The sequence below is a fragment of the Delphinus delphis genome, chromosome 3 (genome assembly GCF_949987515.2).
Source record: "Delphinus delphis chromosome 3, mDelDel1.2, whole genome shotgun sequence".
Lineage (NCBI taxonomy): Eukaryota > Metazoa > Chordata > Mammalia > Artiodactyla > Delphinidae > Delphinus > Delphinus delphis.
Window position 1 is genome coordinate 4922014 of NC_082685.1, and position 14792 is coordinate 4936805.

General features: G+C 58.4%; 1 protein-coding gene across 2 annotated transcripts in view; it reads right to left on the reverse strand.

The window, feature by feature from the left end:
• Positions 1 to 14792, reverse strand: part of SH3GL1 (SH3 domain containing GRB2 like 1, endophilin A2) — a 32222-nt gene that overhangs the window by 8038 nt on the left and 9392 nt on the right. The gene's annotated exons all lie outside the window — the stretch shown is intronic.

The following is a 14792-nucleotide window of genomic DNA, read 5'->3' on the forward strand; positions in this document are numbered from 1 at the left end:
GAAACCCATATGGGTGCCTCCCTGGGGGAACGTGGGGCCCAGGCCAAGCCACGGCCCCAGCCACCCCCGCCAGGTGACAGCCAGGGCTGAGGGGTCGCTGTGGAGAGGCTGCGCTCGGCCAAAGCTGGCAGCGGCCTTCGGAGATGAACTCGCTGTTGCCCGTCACACGGGCCTCTCAGATCTCAGCCTGGCTCCCCACCTGCACGCCTGGCTTCACTTCCGCCCTGGCAGGGCGCTCAGGGACCGTGAGTCCCATGAAGGCCCAGAACAGGGTCCTTTCTGAGGAGGCCGGGCAGCTGTCTGGAAAAAAGGTCCACGAGTGGTTCTGAGACCAGCCACCAGGTGGGACTGCTGAGTGACTGCTGCTCTGTGACCCTCTGAGCGCGGGCCTTCCTGTGTCTGTCCGTACCCTGTGATGGCGGCTCTATCGAGGTATTGCTGGCCTGCGCACGACCCACCAGGGACTGCACACCTCTGCCCCGCAGGAGGCTCCCTCTGCAGCCTGTCCCTCTGGCGGTACCTCTCCGGGAAACTGCATGAGCCAACCCCCCACCGTATGTTTGGTCTGACCTATGTTACTGCCCTTATATTATTTCTAACCTCTGAGAGGAGCGTGCCCTACTTGCAATTCAGCCTGCAGGCGCCTCCAGGGCTCCAGCTCCAGGTCCCCCTCAGTTCAAACTGCAGCTTAGACTGCAGAGGTGGTTACTACCAGCCAGAAAGTGGAAGGACCCCAACCTGTTCGCTTCCCCGTGTGCTGACCCATTCGGACTGCTCCGCCAGCGACGGCCCCAGCCCAGCTCCCACCTGGACTCTGAATGGTCAGATTTACGACGACACGACCCCCAAGTGACTGCGACAGGCAGAGGGCACCCACTTCAGGCTCTCACACAGAGAAGCAGTGGAGCCGTGTGGTCTGAGGACACCTGCCCCAGGCACCTGGAAAGTGAGCGAACTTGGAACGGAGATGGGGCTTCATCCCTGAGCACCTACACGACCTCCACCCATGCAAGGCACCCGTGGGCACTCATAATAAAGACCACTTGGAGAAGGGGCTGTTCTCTCAAGGACTGGCGTTCTTCAGCCTTCTAGCCTTGGCCATGTTTGGAGAGGAGCGAGGAATCTGACACGCGGGAGAGAAACAAAGAACGCGCAGTGGAACAATCTGAAAACACAAGACATTGTATGCCAAGAGCCAGCAGGACAGCCGCTCCAGGAGTCGAGCAGAGAACAGGAAGGCAGGAGAACCTTCTTTCCCCCAGGGAGGGACGTGGGGACGAACGGCTGCCCCAGACCAGGCAGGCACGCTGCAGTGGCCCCTCAGGGGCAGCGGAAGCTCGAATCCTGCACCGACGGGAGGCCTTGTAATTGAGTCATCTCAGCGGGGAAACCTGATCAATATGATATGGAAAATAAACAGCCGATCTGCAGGCTCGGTGACCGGGGCAGACGATCCACTTTGACGAATTAAGAGCTTAAGTAAAAAGAGCAGCAAGAGGAGGCTGGCACAGAGGAGCCGGGAGAGAGAAGAGCAGGGCTGCTCAGGGCCTCGCAACGCAGGATGGATGCTCTGCACGTCCTGCTCAGCACCCTCGCGCCTCGTCCAGCCGATATGCTCTGTGGGGCCGCTTGCCACGCTCCAGGTTAACAGCGGAGGTCCCCATCCTCTCCCAACTCCCCCAACTCCCCTCCTGCCCTCCGCCTGGCTAACTTCTCCCTGCCCCCACCCCGTGCTACAACAGAGCAGCCCCCGCCTCTCCCTCCCTCCTCATCAGTGAGGAGCCCAGCGCCAGGCGGAGGGGGCACGCGTTGGGGGCAGCTGCTCTCGGGCACTGGCTGGAGAGTTGGACTAAAAGGCATGGAAGGACTTCCCTGGTGGTGCACAGGAGTTAAGAACCCGCCTGCCAACGCAGGGGACACAGGTTTGAGCCCTGGTCTGGGAAGATCTCACATGCCACGGAGCAACTAAGCCTGTGCACCACAACTACTGAGCCTGCGCTCTAGAGCCCGCGAGCCACAACTACTGAGCCCACGTGCCACAACTACTGAGGCCACGTGCCTAGAGCCCACGCTCTGCAACAAGAGAAGCCACCACAATGAGAAGCCCGTGCACCACAACGAAGGGTAGCCCCCGCTCGCCGCAACTAGAGAAAGCCTGCACGCAGCAATGAAGACCCAACGCAGCCAAAAATAAACAAATAAATAAATTTATAAAAATAAAATTTAAAAAAGAAAAGAAAAAGCGATGGGGGTGAAAGAGCCTTGGGGTCCAGGCCCAGCCGCCCTGCTATGCGGTCCCGTTCCGGCCATCCTTGGGTCTGGGCCAGTGAATGCCCTGTGGCTGAGGCGCTGTGACCCAAGGCTGTCAGGTGTGAGCACTTCCGGCTCCAGTTAGCGACCACCGTCGGGAGGGGGTGGGCAGGCCCGCTACCCGCTGCCAGGGCAGAGGCTGTGCTGGCTTTGAGGAGCGCCCCTCTGGCGAGGGAGATAAGAACAACAGAGACACAGTGATAAGAGCTGCAAGGGAGGTTTAAACACGCCAAACATGCTCCTGGCTGGGTGAGCTGCGGGGGCCAGTGCTGTCCAAGCTGGACCTCAAAGGGCAGGGTTCCAGCAGGCAGAGCCTGGCCAGGCAGGCACATGGTGTTCTGGGTGAGACCCAGGCTCAGGGGCACAGGGGCTGCCATTCCTGATCCTCCACGTGCCAGGCACTGTGCGGGCGCTTTGCATACATCCTGCCATTGATTGTCACCCCTCTGCAATGACAATGCAGGGACCTGCACACCCATTCTACAGATGAGGAAACCCCCGGGGTAAGAGGTGGAACAGCAAGGCTGCAAGCTGAAAGTGGAGAAGCTGGGAGCTGCGCCCAGAGCTGTTGGACTGGTCGGTCCGTCCCTCACTGCTCCCCGCAATGCAGGATCTGCCAAAAGGGCACGGGGCCTCCGAGGCTGTGGGGAGGAGGCAGACTGCCTGTGTGCAGAATGCCCAAACGTGGGAGGTCCCGGGAGGCAACTGCAATGACTCCTGGGCAGGGCTAAGAAATTCCTGAACGGGGAGGACGGCACAGGGACGGGAGGGAGCGACACAGGGATGGACTCATTCACCTCTACATCCCTTCCAATTGCTACTCCCCTTCCTGCTGGCCTCCCAACACTTGGGAGCCGCTTGCCAAACACCTCAGAGCAGCCCCTTCTAGTTTCCTTTATGGTCTTCTGTCTCATGACTTGGAGAGCCCACGACACGGGCAGAGCCCAGGATGGCCTGCTACCCGGCCGACACACGAAGCCGCTGGCTTTCTCGAGTCTCCTTTCTCTGCTTGGGCCCTGGGCCCCTGACTCAGAGCTGCTGGCAGACACACCAGAGGGTGCACTCTTTGGCTAACTGACGCCCTTTCTGGAAAGGCGAGCCAAGGGTGCTTCTGGGGAGGTAACGTGCACAGTGCACTGCCACGCTGAAGCCTCCTGTCCGTCCCTGCCCAGAAACCTCCAGTGGCCCCCGTGTCGGGATGATTTCCAGAGCCTGGGCCCTTGTGAGTACGAAATGCTTGCCGACGGGGGCGGCACTTGGACTCCAGGCAGCTTGGATCCCACGTGGCTCTGAGAGTAAAGGCCACAAGGTGTGGGGCCGGGCCACCGCCCTCTGAAGCAGAGGCCACAGAAACACTACTCACACCCAACTCCTCAGCCCAAGGAGGCGGGCCAGCAGGAAGCCTGAGGGCTCTGGCAGCAGGAGAGCTTTCATCTGTGGCGGGTCTTTAGTAAATATCTGTGAGCTGATGGAGAATAGGTCACCACCCGCTTTGTCAAGCTCCGCAGAGGGAAGTGTCCTGACAAGTCAGAACTTCCTTCAGCATACCCGGAATTCTGGAATTTTCCCGGTTTGCTGGTACCCTTCATGCCTCCGGGCACACACTTCCTCTCCTCCTAGGGATCAAAGCTACGTGGTTTTAAAAAGCAGCTCTGTGAACGGGAGCAGTGGAAATAATCAAGCAGGAAAAGGCTTCTGAAGTTACTTCTCCCGTGAAAACCCCCAGTTGGGCACCACGACCACCAGGTCTGGCCCCAAGGGGCAGACACAGACCCACAGACGCCCCTCCACACAGCAGTGTGTCGGGGTGTATCTGGAACCCAGTTCTGGCAGCACAAAAACAGCGGCTTTGAAGCCCAAGGTGTTCTCTCAGCAGGAGGGACGGCACCTCTGGCCTGAGGCCAGCAGCTGAGATACTGGCTCAGAAGCAGAACCCCTCAGGTCCCCGAGGCTGCAGGCACAAGCCAGCTGCAGGGTCCCCCAGGTGGTGGCGGGGGAAGCGTTTGGCTGTCTCTGTGGAGAGGAGACTGGCCTGGTCTGAGCTAGCCTCTTGCAGTCTGAACCCCCCTGGTTCTCTGCCCCCGCCCCGTGGTGCCCCTCCCGCCTCCCTGCCCAAACCTTCCCAGGGCTGGCTTGGTGGGCAGCAAGCTGAACGCCATGTGAGTCCCAGTGGCTGCTCCCCTGCGTGCCACATGCTGCTAAGATGAGGGGGGGAAACCGTTACATGAGAAAAATCCCCTCAAAGTCACGTCCGGCTTAATCTGAGAGTCTGGTCTGGACACGGCACGGGCAGTGGGAGCAAAGCAGGAACCCGTCGTCGGAAAGAATGGACTAGGGAAGGCAGCAATGGCACGTGGGGACAGTCGCTCAGTGACTGTCAAGGCAGTGACGAGCTGGGGGACGGCGGTCCCGAGATGGATTGAGGTGTAGCCTCAGCATCGTCTCAAAGCCCCGACCTCTGCATCTGCAGGCTTTGTGGGTCCTGGTACCAGCAGCCAGAGGTTCACCCAGGGCAGACACCCAGAGAGCTGCCCCTTCAGCCCCAGGCTGATGACCAAGTTGCCAGACCTCCCACTGCTGTGACACTGCTTTCCCGATGGGGCCTCAAACTGGCTTTAAGCACCCCGGATCCGTCACCAGGGCCCCTGTGTGTAAACCAGGCCTGCCCTGCCCTGGCTCAGACTCTCCTCACTTTTCCCCAGGACCCCTCCTGGCTGCTCTCCCCTCGGCCTTGCTGGGCCTCCTGCCCACGGCAGCCCCCGAGAGCTGGGTCCAGAACCCTCTGTGTGTCAGGGTCTGTGCCCTCTCCAGCTCCTGCAATCCTGGGACTGCTCCCCTCCTCCTGCAGGGGCTGGAGGCTGAGGCCTGGCCTGACCCCCCGTTAGCTTCCCACGCGCCCGTGCTCATCTCCGAGCGCAGGGACCCCGTGTGTCTTGCTTTCCGCCATCACCCAGCCCAGTGCATCTGACCAAGCACTCAGGCCCCTTACTTTTGGGGGGTCCTCTCCTGGCCTCGCAGAGGAGTGGCAGCTCAGAAGGACCCAAAGTTGGAGGAGGAGTGAGGGGCTGGGCAGACACGGGTGGCTGTGCGGTGCCTTTCCTGTTGCCTCAGCCCTGTTTGAGGAAAATGCCTCCCTCACCCCGAGGTGACCCAGCAGTCCTTGGAGATGGGGTGACAAAGAACTCACTCCCTGCCTGGCCCGACCTCCATGTGGAGCTCAGCTGAGTGTCGGCCACAAGGGCCCAGGCTGGCCAGTGTTTCCCCTCGCAGCCTGTCTGGCCAGAAGCCACAGGCCTGAGTGCCCTCCCGGTGCGCTGTGGAGGGGTGGGCACTTCCTCTGGGGACCAACCCCCCGGCCCAGAGCGTTAGCCCGGGCTCGACTCTAATGATGGTTGGTCCTGGGATTCCCATTAAAATGCCGAGTTCCTCCACAAGAAAGCAGAAGCACTTAACAAGAAGTGTTCCCTGCTTCCATTCATGGTTAACCAGTTCCCCAGGTCATCTGGCAGAGTCTGGGGGAGGAAGTGAGCCCTGCTGGGTGCTGGGACAGGTGTGGAAAGCAGGCTTCAAATTGAAGCACTTCTGGCTTGTGGGAGGAGGTAGGACTGCTGGAGGGGAGAAGGGACCGCAGAATGTGCATCTTTTAATGTTTCTATGAAACGCAGCAGAGACTGCATTGTTCCTTGGACCCGCGGCCTTGCCAGCCCTTCTGTCAACCTTGAGGAAGGGATGGAGCCCCAAAAGGAAGAGATAGAGCCATTGGGGACCTCCAGCACCCATCTGGCCCAGCTGCAGCCTCTGGGCAGTTATCTCCACCTTATAAATGGAGCAACTAACACCCCAGGAGGCGACCCGCCTTTCCCAGGGCCAGGCAGTGTAGTGTAGTGTAGTGTGTGTGTGAGACCAAGCCATACAGGAGGGGTAACTGGGTGCCCAAAGTCTTAAACCACCTTGCTCTGGAGGCTGCCCTGCATCTCCCTGCGTTGCTTCCTCATTTTCAAAGACTGGCCAGGGCAGTCAGGGTGCTGTGGAGACAAGGCCCAGCCCTCAGGATCCGGCCGCAAATCCCACCCCTCCCGCTTGGCTGGGGAAGCGTCCCAGCAAGTGTGAGGCCACATCGCAGCCCCTGGGAGCAGGCGGTCAAGAGGACCACAGCTGTTCCTGGACAGTGACAGTGGGGGACAACCACCCAGGATGACACCCTACACCACACCAAGTGCACGAGCCTGGAGGCGGAAGGCGTGCGTTGGAGGGCCGACTCTGCCCTGAGCCTTCTGGAACTCCAGTCTCTCACACGATACCCACCACTCCAGGGTGGCATGAGGCCACAGCCCCTGGAATAGCACAGAGCTTTCTATGAATACCAGTGGCACCCCGGACCGGGAGCTGCTCAGGGAGGAGGACACCAGTCACACACAAGACCCCTGCGCAGGACATGATGCAGCTCATGTGGGGGAGAAGCAGACGGGCCCTGCCCCAAATGTTATCGGGGGAGGTGAGGGCCAAAGCCTCAGGGCCTGGCTGAGGAATCTGGGCGGCAGACTGGGGTGTGGGCTCAGGACTTTGCCTCCTCCAGGACACAGGGAGGGAACAAGCCCGCTGAACAGGGGCTCTCAGGGGGGCCTGATCCCAGCCGGCACCCCAGGCTGTGCCGAGGGTTTTTACCCAACGACCGAGAGGCCAGCAATTGCTTGAGGCTCATCTCTTAGGAACAAATCTCATCTGGAACTCTTGCCAGAGCTGAGAAGCCTGGGTATAAACCGGCCTCATGCATTTTAATTTCTCATCTCGGGGACAAGGCAGGAAGGCTGCATGTCACACAACCAGGAAAATCAATTTCAGATGAAAACTCATAAAAAGAAACACCCAATCCACAAACAAATGAGGTAATAAATTCCCGAGTCCTGCCGCGCCCGCTCCGCACCACTGACCGCGTGCTGTGCCGGGCTGTGCGGTTGGGGAGCTACCGCCCGCAAATCCCCTCTCAGGGCAGCACAGCAAACTTCTGTCCCCACAGGAGAGTAAATGAGGTGTCCTGCAAACTCACCTTTTGTCAATGGCAGAGCTGACGCAAGAGCAGCCCTTCAGGAAGAGACAGGAAACGGGACTTGGAAACCCTGCGAGGCGCACAGCTGTGCGGCCTCCAGAAAGCACCGGAACAGACCCTGTATCCAACACCATCACCACAGCCTACTACATAAGAGGCTGTAGGCACCAGGTCACGAGTCTCACGGAGGGCCACGTGTACCCCAACAGCACCAAGCTAAGGTGACAGAACGATCTAAAAGCCCAGGGCCCCGACCTCCTTAGAACACAGATGCTATCCCCCCATCTCTACGACCACTTCCATTCTGAGACACTTAACTAATGTGAAGCCACCTCTTCGAGGAAGCCCTCCTGATTCTCCATCACCCGCCTCCTTACCCAGGTGGGAGTGACCTGGCCACTGGCCACCTCTCCCAGCACACTAATGGCACCTCCTCCATTGAGGCCAGAACCCCCGCCCCCTCTGGACCTCACCTTGGACCAGGCTCCACAAAGGCACCCACCTCACCCCACGTCAGAGCCTCTGCCCTGCTGTCCCTTCTGCCCCAGACTTTCCCGTGGTTGGGTCCTGTCCATCTGGTTCCCCCCTCCCCCGACCCACCCGTCACTCATCCTTCTCTCAAGCCCCTCTTTTTTGTTTACAGCCCTCCTCCCACTGGACTGTGAACTCCAAGTGAGTGACCCCAGCACTGCTGTACCTGCACTCGGAACGGTGTCTGAGACTAGGAAGTGCTTAGTCGATACTTAGCGCCCCATGGGAGGAAGGAACGACCTCACAGGGGTCTGACCTCATGGCGCCATTCCATAGTGGCTAAGCACTGGGAGGGCTGCGGACCCAGGAGCCGGCCGGATGACAGCACCCCCTACCCCTGAATCCCCAACTTTCCTTTGCGTCGCTTATGGGAAGTTCAAGTTAGGCGGCACTCTGCCTGGGGGCTGCCAGTCTAATTCCCCACTCTCCACCCAGGGTCTGCCCACAGCTGGCCCCCTCACCAGAAGGTGAAGGGAAAGTTTGCAAAGGAACAAAATCTGAGCAAGCTGGGCCCAGGCTGGCCTGCATCCAGAGGACCGCGCTCCCTGTGAAAGGCACGTGCCTGCAGTTTGGGAGGACAGGACACGGGAAAGGAAGGCTGACAAGCAAGCAGGCTCTGAAGGCCAGAGGGAAATGGCCCCCAAATGGGCCGGGCTGGAGCCGTAGGGGCCGCACATCTAGGTTCTCCAAGGATCATCGGGGGCGGCCTCTCGGGGAGGGCAGAGCTCGGCCTGGGCGCTCCTCCGAGAGAGCTCCAGGAAGAAGCTCTGAGTGGGCGCTGAGGAACATACCCTCACCTGGCTCCACGGCTCGCCTGTCACTCCAGGGCGGCGACACCAGGTGACTCAGGGCCACTGAGACCAGTTTCTTCAGGCGTGGCTACCAGAAGCACCCGGGTGGGTCATGATCCCAGGACAGCACACGGCAAGCCAGAGGAGGTGACGCCATCAGCCCCTCTTGGCACAGCGGACCAGCCCCTCTGAAGTTTAGCGACGGGCACTGCGACACTAGGCCACGTGTTAGATGCCGGCACCCTGTCACCCTGCACGGCCGCTCCTCTTCCTGACCCCCACCCTATTTGTCCAGGGGCACCTGCCCTTCTAACCTGCAGAGTCAGTCCTGGAAACCCTGAACTGGAAGGAATCTCAGCACACAGATGAGGAGATCAACAGGGGCCTGCTGGGGCCAGGTGGGCACCAGAGCCGCCGCTCCTGTCCCCGGCTGCGATCCATCCTGCAGTGGCAGAGGGGGTGGGCCTTCTCCTTCTCAGGACGCACATCAGGCCTGGCGCACACGCTCCCTGATGTTACTGCCTGTAACTACCCCAGTGGTGGGTGAGCACCCGACTGAGGGGTTCCCAGGGACCCCGCCCTAGATCACAGACAGAGAAGAGCAGTTCTCAGGGGCCGTCTCCTCCGCCACAGCTCACCTTCATTCCAGCAACAGCTCCTGGGAGAGCCTTGCCTCCCCACCCAAACACACCCTGTCCCCAAACACTGACTTCCCGTTGGCTGCCAGCTGCTGTGATGGGGCTAGTAGAGCAGCAGGGGGCCTGACGCCCAATAGGTGATGGGCAATCAGTATTTGCTGAGATAACGCAGACCTCGCCCTTAGGAGCCCAGGGGAGAACACCGCCAGTCAGGTGTGTCAGTAACAGGCCAAAACAAGGGTTTGCCCAAGAGGTCCTGAGGCAGGGCTGGGGTCGCAGGGGAGCAGTGGGGGTGTGGACCACAGCATGGGGACTGGATCCGGCTCTGTCACCGCACTGTCACTTAACAAGAATGTGGACCCCTCTGAGCCTCTGTTTCCTCAACTGTAAAACTGGGTGCTGATGACGACCCATGATGACACAGGTCGCTGGGTCTCCATTGTGTGTACAGGCTCTTCACTGCGGGGCTTTTCTCTAGTTGTGGCGCACGGGCTTCTCTAGTTGTGGCATGCAGGTTTAGTTGCCCTGCAGCCTGTGGGATCTCAGTTCCCCGGCCAGGGATGGAACCCGCGTCCCCTGCAGTGGAAGGCAGATTCTCAACCACTGGACCGCCAGGGAATTCCCTCAGCAATGCCTTTTTATGTTGATTTTTCCAGGAGTAAAGCAGCCCTGCCCTCGTCCTTGCTTCTCCGCTGTCACCGTGTGACGTGTCTGGTGCTGCCACTTGCTGAGCTAGGAGCCGTAAGCATATTCAAATCTCTCTCCATCTGATGATGATGGTCTAGTAGCCAGGGCCTCCCCCCGCACCCAGGCCAACCTCTGCTCCCCTAGAAGGACTGAGCCCACAGACAGGCGGTGTCCGGACTCCCGGACGAGGAACAAGAACACAGTAGGGCAGGCCAGTGACCCGGAAGCCCCAGCACTGGGGGCTTCGCTCTGCTGCCTGCTGGGGACAATCTGCATCCTCCTCTCCCTTCTCCCTCCCGTGTCCACATTCAAAGCCAGGGTCCAGGTCACCTCCTCGTGAGTCATCCCTGGTTTCTCCGTACAGGGCGCGTGTCATAGGACCCTGTGTCACCGTATCTGCCCTATTTCAATCGCTCAGCCACTGTGCGTGTCTGGGACACTCTCCTGCCCTGAGCTTACCTGCTCCATCAGAGCAGGATGGGGCTGAATGTCTGGGGTCAAAGTCAGCAGGCCAGCTCCCCACTTGAGAAGGTTGCCCTTATTCATTCAACAGATATTTATATGTGCCAGGTGTAGTAGAGGGAAAAAGAGATAGATACTACAAGCTCACACAAAAACGGCACTACCTTAAGGACCTAAGATAAGGAGCCCCTTCCTCCTTGTGGGGAGGGAACCAGGTAGGAGTTACAAGATGTCCCTGGACTTGGCTTTGAAGGATGGGAGAAAAGGACATGACGTGAGGAAAGGCAGAGACGGAGGACGCGGGGTCTGCACCAATGCAGAGGACAGAGGCGCTAAGGGCCGGCTTGGAAACCAACTCCCAGAATGTGATTCTGAAGCGTCCCCTTTGCAGGTGTGGGAGTGATTAGTGAAGGCTGCCTGGCACGAGCCTCTAGTGTCCGTGATGGGAAGAAAGGCATGCTATCAGGCTCGAGAACTGCCGACCTCTTTCTACAGTGGATGGGAAGTGATGCTGGTCGAAATCCCACTGTGGCATTTCCCAGAGGTTTAGACGGGCCACAGCGCTCTTTGCGTAAAACCTGAACACAGAGCCGGTTTTCAAGTTGACGATGGAGGATTCCCTATCAGTCCACTAGCTCGTAAGTCACCAAGGTGGGATTCCAAGAACCAGGGGATGACTTCCATGGAGCACTAAAACGAAGATGGCTCGGTGGGAGGCCCGCTCTTCCCACAGCACCCATCCATCAGCTTGGCAAAGCAAATCGCTCCTATTTCCTCTTTGACCCCAGCCTTTAAGTTGGAGGTGAGAGCTAAGGGAGGATGAAACACACGTGCTCGTGTGTACATGCGCATGCATGCGTGCACGCGCACACACACACTCTTCAATGCTGAGCTGAAAACCTTTATCCAGACAAAGCTTTAAGACAGCAGGGACCTGTAAGAGTTTCCTACAGCTGCTGTAACGAATTACCACAAACTCAGTGACTCAAAACACGTTTCCTAAGCCGCACAAAAATCTGAAGGAGGTCATAAGTCCAACATGGCTCTCCCCAGCGAAGACCAAGGTGTTGGCAGGGCTATGTCCCTTTCTGGGAGCTCTAGAGCTTTCCCGCCTTTTCTGCTCCTAGAGGCAGCCGCACTCCTTGGCTTGTGGCCTCGTCCTCCGTCTTCACAGCCAGCAAGGTGGGCCTATTGTGCCACCTGCCCTCTGGTTCTCTCCTCCATGGTCCTGTCTCCCTCTGACTAGGCAGGGAGAGGTTCCACTTTTAAGGGCCATTATGATGAAATTGGGCCCACCTGGTCATCGGTTCCACCTCCGGGTCCATGCCCTTAATCTCACCAGCAAAGTCTCTTCTGCCAAGGTCACACATTCACAGGTTCCAGATAATGGCAGGGACACCTTGGTGGAGGGTAGGGGGGTGGTGTTCTGCCTGCCACAGGAATAGTCAGCTCTCGTTACTCACAGTGGTTCTGTGCTATAAAGTCGCCCAGACGCCGAACTAGTAAATACTGAGCCACTGCTCTGGGGACACGCAGGGGTTAGGCTCCTGTGAGCCTCTGGTCACAACTCATCACCTGTAACTTCATGTTATGTGTGTTTCTGTTTAAAGAAACCTTATTTAGGGACTTCCCTGGTGGCACAGTGGTTAAGACTCCGAGCTCCCAATGCAGGGGGCCTGGGTTTGATCTCTGGTCAGGGAACTAGATCCCACATGCATGCCGCAACTAAGAGCCCACATGCCGCAACTAAAGATACCACATGCCGCAACTAAGACCCGGTACAGCCAAATAAATAAATAAATAAATTTTTTAAAAAAAGAAGAAAGAAAAATGATTTAATATACACTGCTGATTCATTAGCACTGGACGCACGGCCAGCAGTACCTGATCTCGCCTGAGCGGAGCTCGTCTCACACGTGCTCTGTGAGCACGTCACAGCCTTCCTGTGCCTGGGACACTAGCCAGCACTTCAGCTCCATGCTTGGGACCAAGAGCGAAAACACCCGCAAGAAGCACAAAGGTACAAACACGCATCACTAAACAAGCCGTGGAAAGGATGCTGGTTTACAGTCTTGTTCTGCCTCAGTGGGAATGAACGTGTTGGGAGACTCAAAAATTTCTGTCACTCTGGGCATGTTCACGAATACCTGCGAAGGTGCCCCAAGTACTGATGGGGGGGTTACAAACACATTTCGGCAAGTAAGGTGAAACCGCAAACACAAGCCCGCCAACAATGACGGACCGATGGTGAGTTCAGGTGCTGCTGGCTGTGCATCCAATGCTAATGAATCAGTAATGTATATTAAATAAGGTTTCTTTAAACAGAGGCACGGACCGGGAGGTGGAAGCGATCGCCCTGGATGACCAGGTGGGCCCAATTTCATCAGGTGGGTCTCCCTGGGTCCTCCCCCTGGCTTGTGCCCCCACCAAGCGGACCCTGTGCCTGAGGAGCCCCCGCCCCACGCACCCAGCTTCCTGGCTCAGGCGGTACCATGGAGCCTAGCAGAAAGGTCACCCCTGACGAGGGCCCTGACGCAGGACCCCCAGCAGCTTTGATCAAGACTCCGGGGTCATGCGAACAGAAGAGGTGGTGGTGTTCTCCAGGCTGGTCCTGCTCAAAAACCTACACGGTCACATTAAATGGGCAGGAGTTTAGAGAAACACTTGGACCTTGCCTGCGGGGACATCCATGTGACCGCTCACTGTGACGCCGAGAGCAAAAACGCGGCAACGTCCTAAATGCCCACTGCCAGCGGAGGGAGGACAAGTCGCTGTCCGCACACAAAGGACAGCAGGGAGCTGTGGAAGCAAAAAACTCGAGCCACACGCTCAGTGTGGACGAAGCGCCCCGGCGGTGCTGAGCGAAAAGAGCAGGCCAAAAAAGCTGCCATGTGACACCATTTTTAAGAGGTGTAAACTTGCAAAACAAAGCTGCAGACTTTTTAGCGGTAGATTCGTGTGCAGTGATGTATCGGGGAGGGGCCCTCGACTCTAACTGTGCTGCTCGTGTTTACTCAAGCTCTTGTGGGCGCTTGGCTAACGGCTGGCCATTCTTCACCTCTCTCTCTACAGATGAGACATTTTAACACAAACTCAAGTGCCTGAAAAGGGACGTGCCCTTTACGACACACTGGCACTGCCTGGTGCGGGGAACTAGCTGAGTGCAAACTCCCCTAGACGGCGGTGGACTCTCCTCCAGGCTCTGCTGAGAGCTGAGAGGACACCTGGACTGAGACCGGGCAAAAGGTCCTCCTCCCCACTCCCCGGAACCAGCACACCCGGACTCCCGGGTCCCCAATGCGCCCCCATCTGCACAACTTCCCACAGAAGCCTCCTAATCCTGACAGTCTGGAGGCGGCAGAGGGACTTGGCCGACCGGTGCCTCCTGCCCACCCTGGGCCGAGGCCAAGGGCATGGGATACTCTGAAGCAAAGCGGAGAGAGTGCTGAGAGTGCTCAGCTACCCTTGAGTCCACTGGCGGGAAAGGAATGGTGATGTGGAACTTCCAAGAGAGCCCAGGAGAAACACCTAAGGCTTCTCAGCCGTGAAGTAAACGCATCAAGCCTGGGGGCAAAAGACGAACCTCAGAGCCAACCTCTGAGGGCAGCACACACAACTGTATTGGGGCAATCAGTGGGGAGCTGCAGCAGCTCCAAGACTCCTCAAGGGTGAAATGCTGACTTGGCGGGACAGCAAGGATTCTCAACCTTGGAGGAAACACCCCAGGGAGAGGAGATGAAGGACAACCCTAGGCCAAGAGGTTAGGGTTAGGGGACGGAGAAATCCTGCCCTTGTCCCCGTGCGCTCGCCGCCCTCTTCTGGACAAAGGCTGACCCTGAAGGGCCAGGGCTGCCCGCCCGACTTCAGACAATCATGGCTCTGATGACCTGAGGCCATCAAGCTGATGGACACCTGCCTGCCTGCCTGCGTGCCTGCCCAGAGGCAGCCGAGGGGCCTCATCCTGGGGAGGCAGCTGGCAGAAGATGAGGAGGGGACCTCGGGAGTGATAAAGTTCCCAGTTTCCTTCCCCGGGGGCGTCCTAAGTCTCCTCTCACTCCTGGGGCCGAGACCCAAAATGACAGAGGAAAAACCATCAGTCAGCTGCTCCACTTTAGAGAAAGTGGGACTGGATTGAGGTGTGCTGGCCAAAGACATCTGAATTATCGGCCAAGGTGGTGTCGGGGGACTAAATACACAGACTGAACGGTGCCACTTACTGTCGGGCCTCTCCCCAGGCACTTGGGAAATGCACCCTCACCCCAAAGCTCTCTCTTTTGAGCCTTAATTCAAGTCTGCAGGATTTCCTGGCTCCACGGGAAGACGATG